The 23435-nt window shown below is 35.5% G+C and overlaps 1 protein-coding gene across 7 annotated transcripts in view; it reads left to right on the top strand.

The window, feature by feature from the left end:
- Positions 1-20350: 20350 nt before the first annotated feature.
- Positions 20351-23435, top strand: part of LOC142326057 (DDB1- and CUL4-associated factor 8-like) — a 79746-nt gene continuing 76661 nt past the window's right edge. For 4 of the 7 annotated variants that reach the window (XR_012756663.1, XR_012756661.1, XR_012756662.1 and 1 more), the window contains exon 1: positions 20351-20530. The gene's annotated coding sequence lies outside the window, so the exon portion shown is untranslated. The remainder of the gene's footprint in view (positions 20531-23435) is intronic. The other 3 variants (XM_075368162.1, XM_075368160.1, XM_075368161.1) reach the window with 1 other exon arrangement.

The following is a 23435-nucleotide window of genomic DNA, read 5'->3' as shown; positions in this document are numbered from 1 at the left end:
TTATATCTTAAGGAGATAGTTTTTTTTTTAAATACATTTTAATTGTAAATAATCTGCTAACAAGCAGATGAAAAAATTTGTTTACTCCAATGCTGCCTTCGAAGGGAAAGAATGTATGAAATTTTTGAAAAATTAGAAATGGGGTGGGGTGTACTGGCAGAAATAAAATTTCAAATTTTTATTGGGATTGGGGCACATTAGAAAAGTTTTTCCTCTCCCCAAAAAATGACTATAATTTTCTATTTTAGCAATGTATTGCATCATAAAAGGAGTTATTGGGAGATTTTGCATTTATATTTTGTACAACAATAGGCCTTCTAATCCCTATAAAATATTACTGCCCATCCCTGTTTTTATTTTTAAACAATTTAAAAAAAAATTATTAAAATTAAATCCATTTCACAAATTACAAGTTTCATTTAATAAGTAAATAAATAAATTTTTTGATAACCTTTACTCTATTATTTCTTGGGGGAAAAAAAGAGCCAAAAATTTTCACCCCTTCCAAGAAAATTATAACTTGTTTATTTAGAGTTATGGCTGTATCTGTATTTTTTAAACAATTTAAAAAAATTATTTTTTTAAATTTATTATCATCATTTAGTGATTTAAAAAAAAAATATTCATTCAACATTCTGAATGCTTTATACCTTGAGTTTGGAAAATTTGTTTTGCAGTTTCAAATTTCTAATGCTCAAAATGTATGTTAAACAATAAAGTCACAAAGTAATTTAATATCCCTTCTCTGTTTTGGGATCTCCCAAATATTTAAAAAAATTGAAATTTTTTTTAAATTTTGATTTTAATTTATTTACAACTAATTTTATTATTTTTATCAGCAGTGAATCCACAAGGGGTAAGTAATGTTTTATTTATAATCTCAGATAGACATAACTTTGAGATTATAATCAGTTGAGATTATAAAGGTGTTATTTTAATATGGATGTGAATACTAGACTGTGGATACAGATTTTGTTTGGGTTCAGTTAACCACACATTTCAGGAATGGTTAACCTGACTTTTCAAGACAGCACTTCATTTACATTCACACATATCATTCTCATTCTGCTGAAGCAATATCTTATGGTAGTTCTGGAGGCTAAACAGAAAAAGAAAGATAAACATAATAATGTTGCTTAACATATGTATAGAAATTGCATTAATGATAACAATATTTATATTGTTGATAAAGATGATAGATTTTCTTAGATGATTTAGATTTATTTTTATTAGTTGATAGATTTACCTTTTGACTGAATTGATTTTGTTTACACTAAAATAAAACTGTAGAGATTTCTTTATAAGCACCATAATAAAATTCTGAGATTATTATCTCATTAGTAGATCCTTATTATGCCTATGGATATTTTTACAAAAAGTCAGACCAAGTTTTCAAAATAAAAAATGGACTTTAGATTATTGTGTCATAAGTATAAATTATGTAGACCAATATTTAGAATGTTAACTTATCCTTGTGTTTTAATGTATGAATTTGCAATCTTTGCTAAAATCATTTACTCTTTTTTCTACATCATATTCGAGGCATAAGTGCTCAAATAATTATCATTTATATGTTCTGAATTGTGAATTATTTTGTAGTCATTTTATCTTCATTTTTTCACCTTCATATTATTTATCTGTTTATTATAATTATTTTCTGATGTCACTCAACATTTTATCATGGTTTCCTTTAATATGCCCAGGAAAAATTCTGGGTCAGTTTATATCCACAGAGTAGCATACCTACAATTCTGTCATAATTTATAATATTACAAGTTAAAATGGATTATTTATCAAACAAAAGAATTTTTCCATTTTGGATTTAAAAAATGGCCATAGATTCTTAATAGGGTTGAAATTGGATAAAGTTTCCAGATCAGTTTAACAAGTTGATGTTATTGTCACTCATGAACTATTTTGCTGCTTTTGAAGAGTGACAAGGAGCGAGGTCTTGCTGGAACACCCAACTTTGCTTTCCACAAGAGGCAGATCTCTGTTTTTCATAATCGCTATACATTTCTTTATTCAAAATTCGTTCAGTGGGAATAAGAAATAATCTCTTTCAACAGAAAAACATGCCTAAAACATTATTTTTGTTTAATGCAACGCTGAATTGATTCTTAATCCTTGCCATGGCCTGCAGCTTTCCTGTTGCTGTCTTGAGCGTCTCTTTACCATAACGGGAGAACGTCTTAAGACCCTGTCGGAGTAATATGTAACATGGGTAAAATGAAAATTAGAAATAGCCCACCAATTTTACGCACAAACTCCAGATTATTATTATTATTACAACCTCCTAGTTGCTCATCTTTCTTTTTGGAATGAAGATGATTTATTTGAAGGTTTAAACTACATAAAGGAGGCATTCTTAGCTAAAAATAATTTATTACGCCCTCACAATAGAGAATTTAATGCGGAAATTTGTATACATTTAGAAAAAGAGATTCAAGAAGCTATAAATCGTTTAGCTGCCAAAGTTGCTGTTAGACTACTGAAGCAACAAGATGCAAGTATTTGTCTTGCATTAATAAATGTTGATGAAGAAGAGGCACAACAAATTGAAAGCTGTGAACCAGTTATGACCTTGAGGAATCTGAAAAAGTTGTACCGTGTGTGAACATGAAACAAAAAACAATTCTTCAGAGTTTCAGAGAAATTACTTGACCAAACCACCGTTCATTTCTTTTACTCTTCATTATTGGTGGCTCTGGAAATGGGAAAACATTTGTTCAGGACAAATAATAGTAGAACAAGTTATGAGATTATCATCCTCTGGGGATATTAAAAAACTAGTCATTGCTGTGACTGCCCCGAACCTCCGCTCATTCAGAGTTTTGAGCTTTCTTTTGGCGATTCTCTGAGCTAGTAATTGTGTGTGTATTACCATTGGTTTCAAATGTTGTGTTGAAGTATTGCAGCAACCGCATTTTATTTAATCAAACTAGACTCATTGTATGCTCTTCTTTGCCAATTTGTATTTGTCTTAGATTTTGACGTGCACCTGCCTTATCGAGTGCCCTTCGAAACTAATTGTTGAAGGGCATGTGGTGAAGGAGTGGCAATGACTGTTGGTCTGTTTACATTGCTTGGGTGTGTGCTGTAATTTTGGTATTGCGCGATTGCTTACTCAGCCAAATTCAGCACAGTCGATCCAACAGTGCGAGTGACAGGTGGATGTATAGGCTTTTGGCTGTGACAATTGTCATAGCCACAACATGACAGTTACATTGTGGACTCTAAACCTGTTAAGTAAAGGAAGTGATAGTCAAAGAGACTGTTTCTACACCTGTTGTTGAACCCCCTAAGGTTCAGGGTTGAGCTCTGAACCTTAGAAAGCTCTTAAAAAGAACGTCGATTTTTGTATGGGTAGGCGTGACGCGGAGCACTACCTTTGAGTGTTTGAGGTGGGCCCTTCTCTGATGAGGGCTTTTATTACTGAGGGTAGGCTGTTCATCATTTTGCTACTTGTTGTGTCGGGGAGTACATCGATGGCCAGTGGTGTTTTAAGTGTTGCAAGTTTGGCCACAGGGCTGGCCTTCCATTTGTGGTCTTGATTCTGAGGACCTGGCAGATCAGTTGGGGGATACAGGAACTTTCTGAGTTGAAGTCGTTTGTTCTCTGTTTGGGGAGATCTTCTCAATATGAGGGTGACCCCGAATGGCGTGCAGATTTGGCTTCTCAACCCAGGGAATTAAGATGTCGATAAAGTAAAACAGACCAAACATGATTCCTGTCGTTCCTTTGTGCAGAAGTAAGGTAAGAAAGACCTGTGGGGTGTTGTTTACCTGGTATTAGGCCACAAGCGAAAGAAGGGCATTCTTCTGACCTCTATCTTGACCAGGTAATGTATAATCTCAGATGAAACAGATTTTACGTACGCTACTGAATGATTTGTTGCCAGATGATGATTTGGCGGTTGATATTGGATATCATCGTCGTGTTCGGAACGATGTTGCTTTTCATCATGTGGATATTTTGTCTTCAGACTTTACTGAGACTCAGGTGCATAAGGTAGAGGCAAAGGTCCTAGCTTAGATGGCATAACGGTGAAGCTCCTTGTTCGCTTGATAAATGTCAGTGTTCGTGTTTTTAATAAAATGCTTTTTACCGATCATTTTCCAGTTTGTTAGAAGAAGGGTGTAGTTAAGCTTTTATTTAAGGGTGGCGACAAGGATCCTACTGATACTTCCTCATATAATCCCCTGACATTGCTGCCGGTTATTGGTTAGGTCTCTGAGAAGATACTATATTTGCGCATAAATGAGTGGTTGATGTCGCAACGATTATTGATGGAGGATCAATATGGTTTTCATCCTGGTAAAGGAACGGAGGACGCTATCCTAAAAGTCATGAATATTGTGAGGAATAGCTGTGCTGGGTATGTCTTGGGATTTTCCTGGACATATCTGGTGCATTAACAATCTGTAGTGGCCCTTCGTTTTGTATCAGTTACAGAGACGTGGATGTACTTTGAGTCAAATGCAGGTAATGCATAGTTTTTTCAGTCATCGACTCGTTCTGCTTTGTGATGGTGGCCACGAAGTAAAGACACTGTCTAAGGGTTATCCTCAAAGCAGTGTACTGGGCCCTTTGTTACGGATTGTAGATTTTGATTTTCTGATGCGACTGAGGTGCCCGGCGGTTGTCGTGTTTTTTTTTGGCTTATGCAGATGACGGGCTGCTAACGAAAATTTTCGAATCAAGGAGCATTTACAATAAGTCGCGAAAAAGGTCAATACTGCCTTCTTTGGTATTTGACATGTTGTGAATCCCCAGATTGGGGTCTAAATTTTATGATTACGTGTATCCTTTATAAAGGTGTTATGTTTGTATGCCGCATCTGTGTGAGCGGATAGGCTAAAATGTAAAACTTAGAGGGATATTTTACTGAGAACCCAGCGCCTCTTGCTGTTAACAATAACCGCAGGGTTATCTTACTATCTATCGTCAGGCCGTTGTGGTGATTGCTGAAGTAAAGCTCATTGATGTTCTTGCGGTTGAGCGTCAACAGGGTTATTCTGCAAAAAGGTTGGGTGAATTGACTTTTGCAGAAATAGATTGAGAATAGTGGATTTCAATTGTAGCAGGAAAGATGAGATAACTAACGGGCGTTATACTCATGGTTTCTTACCTGATGTGAGGACTTTACGGGGTGCCTCTTGGGTGTCTCCTAATAAATATGCGACACAATTTTTTCGGGTCATGGTGTTTTTAGAGATAAATTAGCTCATTTTGGCCTGGCTGATTCGGGTCTTTGTCCGAGTTGTGATATAATGGATGATCTTTTTCATGTTTTGTATGTCTGTCTTCGTTATGAGATTAGTGGTTGTGAGGTAGCTCGGAGATATTAGATCCTACTGGATTTTTTGACAGTCAATTAGAAATGCCGGGCCGAATGAATTATAGTGGTTTTATGAAATATTTAGTTATTCAGCAAGTTGGGGAGGGCCATAGGAGCGTATAGGTTCGTGTAACACGGGCGGCTAGGGTCATTTGGGTGTTTTAGTTGCCAAGATAGGCGTTTTCGAATTTTTGTTTTGTTATTTTGCGGTGTTGTTCAATCTTCTTTTGTAGTAGGATTTAGCTCAAAATTTATAATTTTTTCTACTTAATCTATTTCGTATGAGTAGTTTTGGTTATTTGTTTTTCGTTATATTGGTTTAGGGTTTACACCGATAGAAATGTCATTCGTGCGATTTTGTGATTGCAGGCGTGAAACCGATAGATTTGATCGGGTCAGAGAAGCAACAGCGTTATGTCGCTAACAAGTCCTGTGAGCTGACTTCAGAGAAAATTCGAGTGATAGAACAACATGGCGATGCCTTGTGGCAGGCCAGATGAGATGAGGCGGAGGGTGGGCGTTATACGCATGATCTTTTCCCAAATATTATTGGTTTGCGGGATGCTTCCTTGGGTACACCCTAATAAGTACGTGACGCAGTTTCTTTCTGGCCATGGTGCTTTTATGGGCAGACTGCAGAAATTCGATCTGGTAGATTCCGGATTATGTCCGCAATATGGACAACTAGATGACGCTTACCATGTGTTATATCAATGTGTTAAATACGAGCTGATGCTCACGGAGACTATTTGTCGGCTCGATATCATGGGGTCGGCGTTAGATCTCCGTGGAGAAACTCCGGTAACTGGAGCAACCAGGCCGAATGGACGATTGTGGAAGATTTTATAACTTATCTTGCAAAGGAAAGGATTGATGAAGGGATTTAGGGTTCTGCTTAGGGTTTCTCGCTTTAAGTTTTGTTGTTGTGTTATATTAGTTATGTTTTGCTGTTGATTTTGTGTTGTGTTTCGTGTTAGTGTTGTTGTGTTTTTGTTTTCTGCTTTATACTTTACGTTTTGTGTCGTGCGCTGAACTCATTTTTGCCTATTTCGGGTAGGTAGTTCAGTTCCTTCGTTACCGTGTAGTCTATTCAGTCTTATTTAAGACATGATGTGTTTTGTTTATGAGTTCATGATAGTAGTACACCAATGGGAATGTCACTTGTGGCATTCGCATCGATGACATCCTGCTGAGACTAGACTGAAAGATGTCAGTGCCGAGATATTGAAGATGACTTCCGGTAAAGCCCATAGAGGCTAGGTACGGAGGGGGCGGCGTGGTGATCGAAACCGTCATATTGAGGGTGTCTACCCCTACGGGGTCAGGCTGGTGCTTCAATTCACTCAACTTTTGCACTTCCAGTTGATCGCGAAACATGAGACCCTATCAGGTGAACGTTTGAAATAGAGAAATATGAAAGGCTGATCGATGAAATTTTATCGGTTCCATATTCAAGAATAAAAAAGATTAATACTCTATTACAACAGCTTAAACAGAATAATTAGTGTGCTTTGCACAGAATACCTCTTTGTTAACTAATATATGCAGGTATCTCCTACACAGGTAACCCTCAGGAGTCCTCAGTTTTTTCTCTTTGTGTTCTATTTTTTATCTTTAATTAGTCAAATGATCTTAATGTAAAAAAAAATATTAAAATGTAATTATCCGTTTTGGATATAACTTCCTGTTTTGAGAAAATAGTAATAAACTTGATGTAAATTATTTTGCGAGAAATAAAAATCATCCAAATATTGTATAAAATTACAATAAAGATTTCTTAGTAACTAAGCTGCTGAAGATATAGGCTATACAGATAATGTAAATGTCGGATAAATTTAATTTGTACAAATTTTTATTCAACTATTTTCAGAAAAAAAGATAATTTAAAAATTTTAATGATACTTCAGTTTTTATGACAGACAGTTACCAAACAACCTGTGCTGAGCAATATGATGGTATAAGTTAGATGCTCGTTCAGAGTTATAAATCTACACCGAACGAAGATTATGCAGCAAAAAATAATTAAAAAAATAAATTGCATTTAACGAAGGTTTTAATAAACGCTTTTAACAAGGACACTTTTTTAATCTAATTTTTCATATCTTAACACAAAATATGTTTCTTAAAACAAAATCGTTTATTTCTTAAATAAAACCATAAGATTTACAAAATAATGTTTTAAATATAAAATTTACTACAATATAAAAATATTTCACAGTAAAATTATATCGATCGCTTATTAAATCGATTAATAATAATTATGTAATGTTTATTAATTTATTTTTTATCGGTTGATAAAATCTGATCTTTTCAATAAAAACTATCATTATTAAAGGTATGAAGAGCAATATTTAGAAAAAAAATGTTTAAAAATCTAATAATATGTACTAAATAAGATATGTAAAAATGTAAAAACTTCATAACAAAATTAAAAAAAAAAATATTTTTAATTATAATTTTAAATAATGATTTTTTATTTCTAATCATCAATTAGACATTCAAATTCACAAATTTGATTTCGTTGATAAAGGAAGCACAAAGACAAAGGGACCGCTACCGCTTTAACTTAGAAATCTACAGAATTTGTTATGGAGTACAATGACTTTTAAAAACTGTTTAACTTAAAAGAAATATATACAAATCGGGTCTACACGCACTATGTAAACAATGTAGTCGAGAATGACCCATGACATTGCGTAACAGTTGACATGAAATGACTGCCTGTATCCATTGTTATTACATGGTATTTAAATATCTATATTTTCGATCCCAAGAAAACAGATGCCGGCTGGTTTTTTCGCATATTTTATAGACTATATATAGTCGATTAGTATTTTTCACGTATGTTATAATCGATATTTATGTAGGCCTACATATAAAATAGTATATAACATACAAATCAAAATGTATTACCTTCAACAGTTATTCAAAAGTTAATGTAAGATAACGATTAAATACACGAAATAATGGGATCGTAAATTAGAGCAGAAACTAATTTAAATGTTAAAACAAAATAAAACTATTTTAATTAAAGAAGGTGAACGCCATCCACTTCGCTTGAAATATCTACCTCGATAGGATTTAAATCCGGGTAGTATGGAGGTAGTCTGAAAACGTCATACCCTTTCTCACGACAGGGAATCTTATTCTTTAAAACTTAAGGGGTTGGCATCCCCACGGCCCTAGCCTCTGCAGCTTTTCTTCCAACTACACAAGAGCAGCAGAACATTTTACACTACACCAAGTACACTACATAAATTACAACATATACCCTGACACTAATACACAGCAACATACCTTACACTTACACTTACCGCAACACCTTACACTTACCGCAACACCTTACACTTACACCTTACACCTTACACTTACAGCAACATATCTTGACACTTGGTGGTGTTGCGATACCTCACGAAACGCTACTGTAACCCAAGTTAGAAACTATCGTGCCGACGGGTGCATGGCTGTACGTAGTGAGTCTCAAACGATGTCCTCTAGGCTCCAGGGTGAACCCACTTGTATGAAGCCCTAGCTCCGGTAGCACGCGTTCTGCTGGAATGGTCCATTATATCGCCAGTACTCATAGAAACCATAGCGTCTGTTCCATTAAATATTTCTTCAGTGGTTGCTGGGAGCTTAAAAAGGCTTCGTCCGATGTTGTCAACCGAAGATGAGTGGTGATAATGAAACTAGGGATAAAAAAAAGACAGCGAAACTATCAATAACACGGTTTATTGTAGTGAAGTATAAAGAAAAACGTAAAACGTATACAGAGGTTTCTTTCATCTTTCTTAATAAACAAGTGCGTTGTTGCAGCGTGTGGCTCTGCGAAATCGATTAAAAAACTTGATTGAGGTGATTTATAACGAACAGAGTTAGAAGCTACTACCCCTTAGGGTTCATAGGGAAGGACGAAGTGGTGGTGAAACCACATAATACCTTAAATTTCAGCAAGGGGGGTTATCCTCTGCCATGACTTGGCTGGTATTAAACTATTACAGATATCAGGGGACTGTACCCGCAGTCAGTCACTTCTATTCAGAGGATAATGAGGAAAGAAGATTGGTGTTGATATACCAACATCCTCACTTATTATAATTGAAGGTGCACTGTATAACAAATTTTTATGAATATATGTATAAAAATTTTTATAATAAATAAACCTAGAAGTATAAATACAATCTACCCAAACCTAATCTACGCTCGTTTTGCTCACTAGTGAAGGTTAACCAGCTAGATTAAGTTTGGTCAGCTTATATTTATTTATTATATAAAGTTATATTATAAATTTTATTTTCTCATTTCAGTGGCGCCATCTAACAACTACGTAACTAACAACAGCAACTAACTGACTAACTGCAGATCGGCTGCGGTCATTTTCTTGAAAAGACCTCTGTAACAAATCATAAAAAATTTCAATATTAAGGAAATATTTTATCAGAATTGTTTAATTGAATAAATGTTGTTGTAGACAAACAAGAGTATACTACACAGGTTATGCCGGTACATCCAAAATCCAAACTGTATACAATTAATATGTATAATATTTCTATTCTAGATTTTTCTGTGCATTATTGAAATTTTTTTTATTTTTTGTCTCTTATTTTTTTGAATCTAGAAATAGGTTTTTAGACGTTCATAATCAATTCTCTTCAACCGGCAAACCTCCACTACTATATATATATTCTTTTTTCAAGATATAATATATCCAAAAACCTTCTCAATTATGCCAAGAAACATGGGTAAAAATTTAGTAGTGATAGATCAGGTAGTTTTTTGCTTATCCTGAACAAAAACCCCTCTTCCTCTTTATATAGTAGCATAGGTTAATTTTTTAATAATTAATTTTTAAAATTTTAACACTTGAAAACTCCTGTCATATTGATTACAATTGTTCATGCAATCATTTTCAGACTTACAATGAAAGACTTAGGTATAGGAATCAGTACAGTAAAAAAAGCCAGCAGTGAATTGTGTAACTTTCCTGTCTATGCCGAAGAATACCCCCCCATACAGTAATTGAAAATGAAAGGGACACACTGAAAGTCAATGTCTGGTTAGGATTACACAAAAATGGTATCATTCGCCCGTTTTGTTATGGAGCTTAACAGGAATTGCATAATGGTTCGCATTTGTGAGATCTCAAGAATACTCTGTTTACAAGGAGGAACAAATTATGTTAAGGATTTGTACTGAACAGAAAATATTCTTTCCTGTTACTCATATGGAAAGTAGAAAATCACCCAATATGAGGAATTCTATAACACCTGGTATAAATTTTATCCAGACTCTCTAAGAATGTACAAAAAGAAAATGAGTGTGAATAGTGTATACTTGCTCAGAATTTAAAGATAACAAATTTGCATTTAATTGCAGAAAAACTACTCATGTATAAATAAGTTTCATAATGATTCTTTATGTTTCTTACTTGATTTGTTGACTTATTTATAGTTTTTGAAATTTATACTAAGTAGTTTGTAGTTAGCTTTAATAATTAATTTGTATAGTTATTAAATTATATTTTTTTATTGTTACTTTAAATGGTAATTTTAATGTATTCTTTAGCTTTATAACAGTATGTACATATATTCCCTCCTCCTGGTAGTGGAAACCATCTTGAGAATGAGTTGATGTGAGCTTGCTTACATATGGTGAAGTCTTGTACCACTCAGCTGAGGTAGTCACTTCAGCTCTTGGCAGGAATTGTTCCATGGGTAGGGATATCAGAGCCCTTACTGCTATGTAACAGCTCTGAAATGTTGTTATAGGCGGGATTATATCTATGGCCCAGGCCCAGGTTATATCTATGGGAGGCAGCTGACTGAGGAAACCCAGGCAGGATCAATGATCCGGGGAATGTCCAACTGCTTCATCGCCTTCGAGGTCGCTGTTGAGAAGTGAAAGTGAAAGGTTGTGTTAAATAGTGCTGCTGTATTAGTGTGTTACTAGTGCTTGTGTGTTGGTGTTCTGCTTCGTTTCCGGCCCCCTTGTGTCCCTGACAATGTGATGTCGGCAACACCCCATTAGGACACCTACCCAGGTCTTCAGCCACATACCAATGCTATTGTCAACGACCGGATAAGTTTTAAACCTTTGTTTAAAAACTTTCTAATTTTATTTATTTCTATAAGTTAATATATTAGTGAATACTACTGAACTTTTACAAGTAATTTTATACCTAATGCTTAAATTAATTTATAAATATTAATATTATATTAATTAAATATAACTTTGTTATTATACTTTGTTAAATTAATATTACTTAATTAATATTACTTAATTTAACTTAATATAAGTTAATCTTAATTTAATTAAATTATTTAAGCCATTAAATTGGACTTTATGTAAGTTAAACATAACATAATAAACAATTTTATTATATTAAATTACTTCTAGTTTTAATCTTTTTACTCTTTATTTTAAATTTTCTAAGACAGACTTTCCAACAAAGTCAAAAATAGTTTAATTTTAGCAGTACTCTTCAGACGATTCTTTCTTAATGGAAAGCTATCTAATCCGAACCCGTCCTCTCCCCCTTCCCCGGGTATCCCTCCCTGAAGTTTTCTGATGGAGGAGAGGATAATGGTGTGGGAACAAGAAAACGTTTAAAGCGTAGGTCGGTATCCACGGGTGATCACCCTCAAAGGAGTCGAACACTACGAGGGGCAGTCCTGAAATGGCAGCTGCCACCATGGAGGTTAGCGATGGAAATTCCTCGCAACCTCCGGTCATTAGGCGGGAGAAAATCCCGCCTATCATGTTGTACTGCCCTAAGGAATGGCCAACGCTGGCGAGAGCAATCTCTGCCATTATAAGAGGGCGCTTGGTAGCCAAAAGTACCGGTAAGGCTGTCTGTAAGGCTGCAGCTAAGCAGCGAAACCGACTTCAGGGAAGTGCAGGAACGTTCCAAGGGAGTCGCCTTTCACTTCTATCAGCTCCCAAAAGATAGAGGGCTCAAAGTGGTTATCCGGGGTATCCCTTATGGAGCCACCCCGGAAGAGGTAAAAGAGGAGCTGACCTTGCTCGGTTACGAGGCAGTTTCAGTAAAAAAGTTGATGATGAGGGACGGAAGGGAAACCCCCACTTGTCTTGTCGCCTTAAAACGAACGCCAGCCACCAGGGGCATTTATGACCTAGAAAACTTATTCTACTGTAGAATTAAGATGACCGCATTTGTGTCTCGAGGGGGTCGGCCCCAATACCACAGATGCCAAACGTTCGGCTACTTGTCGAACTATTGCCGCAGTAAACAGCTCTGGGTGAAATGTGGTGGAGACAACGACACGGCGACGTGTCTGAAGCCCCGCGAGGAGCCTGCCTCGTGTGCAAACTGTAAGAAGCCGCACCCGGCCAATTACAGGGGCTGTCCTTATTATATGGAGCAGCTGAACAAGCAAAACGGCACCCAGAAAACGTCCACCGTTACTGACGGACGTAGCTGGGCACGAGTGACCGGAGGAGGAAAACCGAGCTCCCAGCCACAGGTAGTTTTACCAACGGTGACGATGGAAAAAGGGGAATCACCTACCCTCATACCACCCAAGCCTAAACCAGCAGTAGTTACAAAAAAGGTGGAGGCAAAAAGCCGAACAAGCCTGCGATGAAGTCTGCTGCACAGGAACAATCGGCAAAATCAAAGAGGGCGGGTGCCAAACCCACGACGTCTGGCAGACCAACCAAGGTCCCAGAAGCCCCACACCCCACTAATAAGGCGTTAACGACCCCCGGCCCCATTGCTAGAATTTCCGATAACACAACCTTAATTGTCACTTGTGACAAGAAATCCGTACCGGAACTTACCCCGTACCGGAATTTGCCCCGTATGCTCCAAGCAAAATTTCTGAAAGACTGTATTCAGTCCATCACAGAGTTCCTCATGAACCTGCTATCTAGGTATGTTTAGGCAAAATCTCAGATTGCTACAGTGGAACGCCAATTCAGTAGTAGGCAAGACGGCAGAACTTTGCCGTCTGGCCGAGGATCTACTAATAGACTTGATACTGTTGTCTGAGACGTGTCTGAACGCGAACAAACAACTGACCATTCGGAATTATTTTATGTATAGGACGGATAGGCCAGTACGACCCGAACGCCCTGCCAGTGGCGGAACCGCAATTTTAGTTCACAGACGGCATATACAAACGCGTGTCGACCTCCACACTAACGTGATGGAGCAGACTTATGTACATGTGGAGCATCTAGGCACGGTGTATCGGCTGATTTCGGCTTATTAACTCAGCGGTACCCCGCGCAAATCTAGTTGCCGTGCTAAAAAATTAGGATGGGCCCATGATACGCATGGGCGACCTCAACGCTAAGCACGAGTCTTGGAAGTGCAAATGGCAGGTTGCTATACGAAAGAACACGAGCACGCCGGTTGGTCGTCATAGGCCCGAGGTGCCCACCTTTGCTCATCGAACGGGCAGAATGAGACCTGATGTACTTGACATCGCAATAATGAAGGCGGTAACAACTTCGGTCATGATTGAAACGATAGAAGACCTCAGCTCAGACCACTCTCCTGTCTTATTGCAATTGGATCAAGCAGGGGGCGGCCGCGACCCCCTCCCCCCGACTATACCCCGAAGGTCAGTAAATTGGAAAAGGTTCTATGAAACTCTACAACGGGATTACAGGCCAGCGCATTCTGAATTCCTGACCACACCGGAGGAAATCGACGACACGGTCGAACGCGTCACATCATCAATGACCGAGGCTCTGTCAAACAGCTCTACGGAAAAGACCACGAGGCCTATCCGCAATAATTTTCCACCTCACATCTCTGACGCTATAGCAGAGAAGCGCCGACTGAGGAGGAGATATCGAATCACCCTATCCCCCGATGATATGCTTGTATTATATAGCCGATGACGGCTTTTTGTATTCAAACGGACTGACTGAAACTGCTGCTGGCACAACATCGAGAGGATGGAACGAATACCTCGCCTTGGTTTCAGACAACCACTCCTCGGTGTTTAGGCTAAACAAAAAAACTACGAGATGGAAAGAAGCCCTGCCACCCGGTTGTGGGGCAACGAGGTCTTCTGGCATATTCGCAGGCGAAGAGGGTGGAGATTTTCGCCGACACCCTTAAGAACCAATTTACTCCAAACCCCCTTTCCGCCCCGAACGACGACCACACAACCGAGGTGGAGTCCTTCCTCGTAGATTATTTAGCACAGGTGGAGGGCGCCCCACTAGAAATAGACTAAGTCACTGAGGCGGAGGTTTCCGCAGCAATCAAAGCCACAAGCCCCGACAAGGCTCCGGGTGTTGACGGGATCGATGCCCGCGCATTCCGGAATGTTCCACCCGCTCTTATAGTGAGTAAATTTTGTATGTTGAATATTTTCCGAATTGCTGGAAAACTGCAAAGGTGGTATGCCTAGCCAAACCTGGGAAAAGGTTGCTCTTTCCCCGGAATTACAGGCCGATCTCCTTATACCAGTGTTGTGAAAGCTATTCGAAAGGATTTTCCTGGAGAGACTTAGGCGACATTTGGGAAAAGGAGTACGGTCTGAGCAATTTGGGTTCAGGGACGATCACTCGGCGACCCTCCAACTGGTTAAAATAATTGACAGTCTTGTCGGAGGCCTAAATAGAAAAGCGGTAGCTTTTTCTAGATCTGGCGAAAGCCTTTGAGAAAGTATGGCATAGCGGCTTGCTATATAAATTCGCGCATACAACGATTCCCTGTTGCTATGTCAGATTGATACGGTCTTATTTACTAGACCGACAATTTGTTGTACGCGTAGGGGGAACAATCTCCCCCACTAGAGACATAGCCGCTGGAGTTCTTCAAGGAGCAGTGCTTTCGCCGTTCTTGTACACGGCCTACGTCAACGATATGCCGCTGTCGGAAGGAGTCAAAACAGCTCTATACGCAGACAACACGGAATATTATTATGAATCCAGAAGTGTAGATTACGCGATCGAGTGACTCCAGAGGCAATTGGATCTAGTAGAGCCGTGGCTCGATCTGGAGAATCAAGGTCAACGTTGAAAATCGGTGGCAGTGATCACATACAAGACACGTGCTCCAGCCAAGCAGCTGGAAATCTCAGGAGAGAAAATTCCCTTTGGGAAAACAGTCAAGTACCTATGAGTAGTCCTGGATAAACCGCTTACCTTAGGAGAATATGTTAAATGTGTGACCCAAAGGACAAAGGCCATCAGGGCCTCATTATACTCAGTACTGAAAAGTGCCAGCCCATATCCACTGGCGACCAAACTGCACATTTTTCGACTACACGTCCTGCCGATTCTAACATATGCTTAACCGGAATGGGGAGCTTTGTTGAACTCCACGCTTCAAAAGAAATTATAAGCCGTCCAAAACATAGCGTTGCAGACGATATTTGGAGCAACGTGGTTCGTCAGAAACGTCACTCTTCACTACGATGTGGGACTACACACCGTATCCGAGGTGGGGGTGGCGCAGGCACGCAGACTGTTCGGGAGAGCGGCCGTGTCCTAACATGGCCATCTCCGGGACATCTGCCGAGAGGAACCTACTCCACAGAGTATAAGAAAACGGTCTCATGCCGTATTAAATGAACCACCGTGAAGAGAACCAAAAAAAAAAAACAAAAAAAACCAGGCTTAGGAGCCTCTATATCGCGTAACCTATAAATGGAAACCGCGCGAAAATTCCTGCCGCGAAAGTGACCGTTTTCACAATTAAATTTTCTTAAAACTATAAAAACCTAGTCAACACCTCACACCGTCGCATGAAGAGACTGCAATTTAATTCAGTCAGCATATGCGACTCCCTCCGGAGAAGGAGGGGCATTGCTCTCTCCAAATAAGTAGAGCCCTGGTAGGCGTATTCCTGCTAGTCCATAAGGTGCTGGTTCCGAAAGGACTAAAGCAAATGGAATGAAGGGGAATCACGCCGAGAGTACTAGGCTCAAAAGCTTAGTCTCCCATGGTCAGACCCAGTAAATAAATTTTACGCTGATCCATATGGATAGGAATGCAAATTACCAAATCTGTCCATAATTCAAAATTAAAATTTATAACTGCCACTAAATAACCAATGAAACCCGCCTGATAATAGAAATATACAGCAGTAAGGGACATTGTCCAGGCTTTGCAATCTGTAGGGAGAAATATTGAAATTCCCTCCATTCTTGCGTTCTGTTCCATGACAGATTAAACTAAGTTTCGACCAAAAATCAGCACAGCCATACTGAAAAAATTGGTTATCAAAAGGAAAGGAGGGGATTTTGGCAAAATTAGTCCATTTGTGGTAGCCTGAGGTATTAATGAAGCTGCTGAAGGACTGGTCAAGGAGATAACAAAAACTGCTATTGGACTGTTTGTGGAAATATCAACAATGTCCAATCATCATGACTAGTTAAAACCAAGAAGATTGGAGTCGGACATTGAGGTTGCAGCTTGTAGTACGCTAAATACATAAAAGGATGTAGTTGTGTCCAAGGCCTTGTTGAACTGCATAGAAGAGGAATTTGTAGAGGAACTTCTTGAACAAGGAGTTGTTTCATGTCAACAATTAAACACAAGACACAGTGGAGAAGTTCTACCCTCTGCATCGCATGATCTGACTTTCAACAGGCTGAAGAAAATAAAGACTGGATCCCATAGATTGGATATAAGCTAGTTTCCCCAAGTTTAATTTCACTGAAGGAGCAGAAAGCAGGACTAAATGTTTCATGAGGTGAAACTCGCTAATGATCCGTTTTCTGACCTATATTTATATGAATTTTTTTCTTATTTTTGGATATAGAATCATCTCCTGAGAGATTACTATGTAATTTGGAATCACTGTGTATAAAAAATAAAAATTATAAGGAGAGACTATTTGTCTCACTGTTGTTTTAAATTAGATCCTGCCATTTTAGTCTTTTATTATAATTACAGCTACCTGTTTCTTATACACATTAGAAATAACTGTTTTTTCTAAATATTCCAACCTAATCTTCTTTGAACAAAAATTTGTTATTCTGTTTACGTCATCAAAAAATGTTTTAGCCAGAACAACAAAAGCCATTCACGTGGCTTTATCTTTCTTAAGGTTGAGTTCTTTAATTAATATAAGGGACCAATTGGCCTCACTGTTGCCACCCTCTTTCTGAATCCAAAAAGGGCTTCCATCTAGTTCACCTTCAAACACATATTCTGTTCATCTGCGTGTAAATTATCCTTATGAATATTTATGGTAAATCAAATGTTAGACAGACATTACAGAAGCTTTTATGTTTAATCATCCCTGGTTTCTTCATCATATTAAAAAAATTCCACTCTTTTATATATCAACTCTTCAGCAGAAGATATAAGAAGACTCTTCTTTTTAAAGAAGATATAAGAAGCAGATTTGTACAAACAAAGAGATTTCTTACAAAAAATATAAACTATGGTATCAAATATAAGTTTTAAAAAGAAATTCTTTAAATCTTAAGTATCAGACTGTAATGGTTGTAAGACACCTGCCATGAGTCTCTAGACATTCTTAAAAATAAATTTTCATTCTCAAGAATAAATAGTGCCATGACAGATTTAATGCACTAAGGTAATTTTTGTATTCAGGTAGATAGGTGAAAATGACATACTAGAATTTTAAGAATTTTATTGTTTGTCCAGGAATTACTAATAAAGCTGGAAAAAACATGATGAAAAATGATAATTTAGACAGGTAGGTAAAAAGTACAAAATAAAAGAGGCTGGAATGCTGCTATGAAGAAAGGAAAAAGGAAAAGGATGGAAGAATGAGTATTACAAACTAAATCAAAAGATGTATAAGGAATTATTTTTTTAAAATTTGTTGTAAAACACCTTTTATAAAAATCACAATAGAAGAAAATGACTGCATCAAATAAATAAGGCGTATAAGATAAATTATTTAAACAGGATTTTTAAAACCTGATAATAGACTGTAAACTGTACCTAGGAATAAACATCTATTCTTACTGCTACCTATTAATGATAAAATGAAGATTGAAAACTAATAAGCTAAGGAAAAACTGGAAACAAACTGATAAGACACAGACAGAGTAAAAGAGAATAATATAAAGTTAAAATTGTGGTCAAACCATAGAAGTATTTAGAGAGAGTTAGTTGCTATAAAATTAGAAAACTTATCTATTAGCAAATGAGTAGACAAGTTTTTAAAAAAAAAATGTAACTAAGACAGGAGAAGAGACATTAGACAGAAAGCCTGAATAACAAGAAATATATTGGATCTGAAGGATGGACAGAGAATTTACATAAATAAAAAAGACTGAAGGCAGAATTCCTTCAATGTGTAAAATGAAATAGAAATTCTAAAGAAACAAAAAGAAGACTGGTTGAAGGACAGATTTTGTGATTTATAAATTAATTTAGAAAAATATAATTACAGTAAATGTAGGTGAAAAAAAGAAGAATGTTGATAGAGAGAAGAATTTTTAAACATTTAAAAAAATAGGATTTAGATATATCAAAGCAAGAATTATTTATAATTTGTATGAAGATCAGAAATAATTTGACTATTCCTTTATCTTACAGCTGCAGTTGAAAAATGAGTGGGACAACCTGTTCTATTTACTTTTTAATTTATGTATAGATGACAATAAAAAAATTGGAATAAATTTCGAAAAGAAACTTAAAATGTTTAGATCTGTTGATTTGTTATTTTGGCTGAAGCTAGATCTAGATTAAAAAAATAATGAAAAGTATGAATTCATTACTGGTTGAGAAATTCATTCTCAAACTTCTTTTTAAAGAAGATAATAAGAGGCAGATTTGCACAAACAAGGAATTTCTTACAAAAAATTTAAATTATGGTATCAAATATAAATTTTAAAAAGAAATTCTTTAAATCTTAAGTATCAGACTGTAATGGTTGTAAGACATCTGTCATGAGTGTCTAGACATTCTTAAAAATAAGTCTTCATTCTCAAGAATAAATAGTGCTATGACAGATTTACTGCACTAAGGTAATTTTTGTATTCAGGTAGATAGGTGAAAATGACATACTAGCATTTTAAGAATTTTATTGTTTGTCCAGTTAAATTATACATAAAAAATGCATTATTATCAAATATAGATTTAGGAATTACTAATAAAAAAAAATTGAGAAATTTAGATAGGATTCAAGTAAGCCAAAGTTAGGCCCTATAGAATTGCTGTTTGTGATGTCTTATTTATAATGCAAGTAATATTTATTTATAATACATGTACGTTTATGTATAATACATTACTTAAGCACAATGCTTTTGTTGTACTTAGCAATACATTTTATATTTTTGTGAAAAAAATAAATTACTTCAGACTATTTAAATTCAATGTTATACGGTGTGCAATAAAATCTGATATAATAGTATGGTTCAGTCAATACTTATGGTGCTGGGAATTCTTTTTGATAATGCAAAAAAAAAAAAATTGTTGAAAAAAATAAAACGTTGCATAGAGATTACTGTTAGAGCTCGTTGAAGATAAAAATATGTTTGATTTAATCATTAGTGTAGTCCCTTTCTTATTTTAAGGCCAGAAATATGGTATAAATAATCATATAGTGGGCTAATGAATAGCTCTAATAACGGCGCTGAGGAAGTATGGGTTTTTAATGAGTTTTACGATAAAAGTTTTTTTTTGTTATTACCAATTGACATAATTAATTTAACTTTTGAAATCGTGCAGTATTTCATTTCAAAATTGAAAAATTTAGTTGTCATTCAGTGGTGCCAAACGAATATGAACTTGTACATTTGCCAAGATTAGGAATTGAAGTTATTTGGCTAGAAAATCCATAAAATTGTATTTTTATAGTGAGGTATCATGTAAGAATAAGGTTTTCTTACAGTTTAAAAATATGTCAGAATATTTTATTTACCTTTTTTTTAACCAACCGGTATTAAAATGATTATAGAGTATAATTGATAGTCTTTAAATTTAAAAGAAATTAAAATTATTGGTAGATAAGTTAATATTTTTAAATATAAGATGGAACTAAAATATTAAATAAATGAGTTGGGATTCTCTCATTTTCTATTTCAGTTCATTATGGTACAATCGTAAAATACGAACAAGTTGTTAATCAGATGTTTGCTGGCGAAGAAGTCGAATTATTTGTTTTATGTTGGTTTATTTGTTCGACGATTCCAGTGTCTATTTATAAATAAAACAAAAAACGTCGTTGTTGCAATTTATGTCCTCTCTTTGGTTTAGATCGTCATAAGGTAGAATGAGGTGAGTTTTAAATCTTTTTTTGATTTAAATCCAGTTTTCTTATATATAGGTTGGGAAAACTATATTTTCCTTTCATGATTTAATTAGATTTCAGTAAATTACTAATTGATTTCATTTGATATGGATTTTAATGAAACTATTATTTTAATTTTTTCTAGGTTTCCTATTTGAGTTATTTTAATTTGTATTTTGCTAATTTCATTTAGTGGCCGACAACCGGAACGAAAATTTATTACGTTGTAGAATAATTTATTTTTGGCATTAATCTTATTTTTGGCAGATTTATAGTGGTGAGTATTGCTTGGCTGTGCAATAATCTTGGTGTTGCCTTTAACTGTCGGGTATTTATCAAATGAAATTGACGTTATATTACAGTCATTTCTAATTCTGTTCTACCAAAGTCTGTAATATTTATATACTGTCATATTTTGTGAAGCATTTTGTGGTTGAGAATGTTTAGTTTTACAATTTCAATTATGTTTTGTAAAATAGTTGCTTTAATATACTAAGACTTTTATTCTTATTAGTATAATTTTAAATAATGATTGCTCTGTGATATTCTCTGAATATTGAGTTCTATGGTGAAATATTGTGCAGTTAACATATACAAATGAATATTATTTGGTTTTGAGTAGACTGATTGATTGGTAGGGCTTATGTCTACGTTAGTTATGTTGAATAATGAAGACTTTTCGACTGACAGAAAATGCAATGCATCCTTTTGTTTTTTTATCAAAAGAATTTATTTTCCGAAAACACTATTTAGATGATTGAGATATTATTTTATTAATTAATACATGAAAAGTTAAGTTAATACATGAAAATGTATCGTAGAGTATTTAAAATAGTTTGTGATCTAGGTCTTCATTATTTTTAGTATGTTAGTTGGTGTGAAGAAGTTAATGAAAACTGAAACGTACAATTTATATTCCTTATTTTTCTGCAAATTTGTACATATGGAAAGATATTTGTTACTTCAGTGTTATTTACTAAAAGCATAAATTACTTTATGTCTATTAAAATAAAATTGTTAATTTATTAGTGTTCCATTTTGTAAATTTGTATGGAGATGTGTGTTTTCAGAACTATTAAGTTCTGTTGGTGGTGTAGCAGGTCTGTTATTAGTTATGTCCATTTTGATGTGGTTAGGAAACAATTTACTATGTAATCAAATAAGAAGGTACGTTTCTGTTATATGCCCACCACCATTTTTACAAATTTTGTTTATTATGATAAAAATAGTCAGAAACAAAATACTTTAGTGTAGAAAATTCATTGTTTAAAAAAATTAATGTAAGTGAATCATCATTATCAAAACAAATAGTGTATTATATAATTTTATTTTCTTTGATTAAATTGAAATAACATAAGTTTGTTATATTTCTTATAACTGGCCTTTAAATAACTCCTTAAGCAATCAGAAGATCATGTTTCACTTTTGTCGCTTTTCTAGTTTCCAACCACATTGGATGTTCTGGCTAAAAAATTTGAATTGTGTGATTTATTTTGCGATCAACAATTATCTTTCTGCTACAGTACAGAAAATTACCCCTGTCACAAGAAATGTGAATATAGACACAACATGGTTCCAGCCATATCAGAAAACAGGGAGTGCTGGAGATGCAACAAACATGAATGCTGGATTGATCTGTTGTGTAGAATGAGGTCATGGTTGCAAGCAAGGCCCACAACTGGTATGTGTAATAGTCTTGTAATTTATTTAACTGTGGCCAATTGAGATGACAGAATTAAGTTTTGTGAATGTGACTGTTGGCTGAACGAATTACGTATTGGTATCGATTGGAATAATTAGTTAAAAGAAGCTAGTGCATAAAAATGATTGGAAAATCTGTTGTCAGTGGTGTAGGCCAAATTGTGGAAATTGACCAGTTTCTGTTAAAGAAGCAGAAATATAATTTGCAATGCAATGTTGTTTGATTTTGATATGGTGTGTGCCCTGAAAAAATGGTGTGAACTTCCTCTGTTGTTTGTTATTAAACACCAAAAATGTTATTTAACAACATTTATTACCATATTGCTCCAAGAACAAGAATAGTATCTAACAGATTGTAAACATATGACATCCACAACTGGATCTGCTCATACTGCTCAACTGCTCATACTAGCCAGTATGAGCATTTGATGATAAATCACTCACAAAAACTCATTGATTTATTGTCTGTGAACACACCAGTAACAATTGAGTGCTTGAGTTCAATGAATGAACAAGATAAATTTGTCAAACAGTGACTTTAGATGGCTAATTTTGAACTTCTCTGGGGCAGTAGTTTAAAAATATTGCCAACCTCATGGAAGCTGTATAGATTTCTTTAAATAAAATGTTTTAGCAGAAAAGTTGGTGGCAGGCATATAATGGAAAAGTATTAAATAGTGTATTGTGTTTATTTTATTGACTAAAATTAACAAAATTTTACATTAAACAAGCGACATATCCAAATATACTTTTTCACCATACTCTAAGCGAGCAGTTAATCTACTTCAAAATGGACATTATCAATAATTATTTCACTTCACAGAGGGGCTGAAAGATCTTTTCCGCACATGTTTACAAAAACTTTGTGTTCACTTTAGAAGTTTATGTATTATGTTTTTGCATGTCTGCTTGCATGTTCATGAATGCTCAGTGTTTAGATATGTTCTGCAAGAATAATTTCAGTGTGGTCATTTGATTGTTATTGATAGTAGGAAGCTAAAACAGGGTTTTTTAAAACTTTTTTACAGCACTTTATTTATATCAATTTGTTTTTGTACTGGATGTTTATTCAACTTAATATTGGAATTATTATGGTTATAGTTGATTGAAGTATATTTTGAAAGTAGACTTTGTTAAATTTGTTCAGTTATGGTTTAAGTGTACGGAGTTTTCGTATCCTACTTTCGTGTC

Source organism: Lycorma delicatula, chromosome 6, assembly GCF_047948215.1.
Source record: "Lycorma delicatula isolate Av1 chromosome 6, ASM4794821v1, whole genome shotgun sequence".
Classification (NCBI taxonomy): domain Eukaryota; kingdom Metazoa; phylum Arthropoda; class Insecta; order Hemiptera; family Fulgoridae; genus Lycorma; species Lycorma delicatula.
The sequence above is the reverse complement of the archived record's forward strand: the minus strand, read 5'-3'. Positions and strand labels throughout refer to the sequence as shown.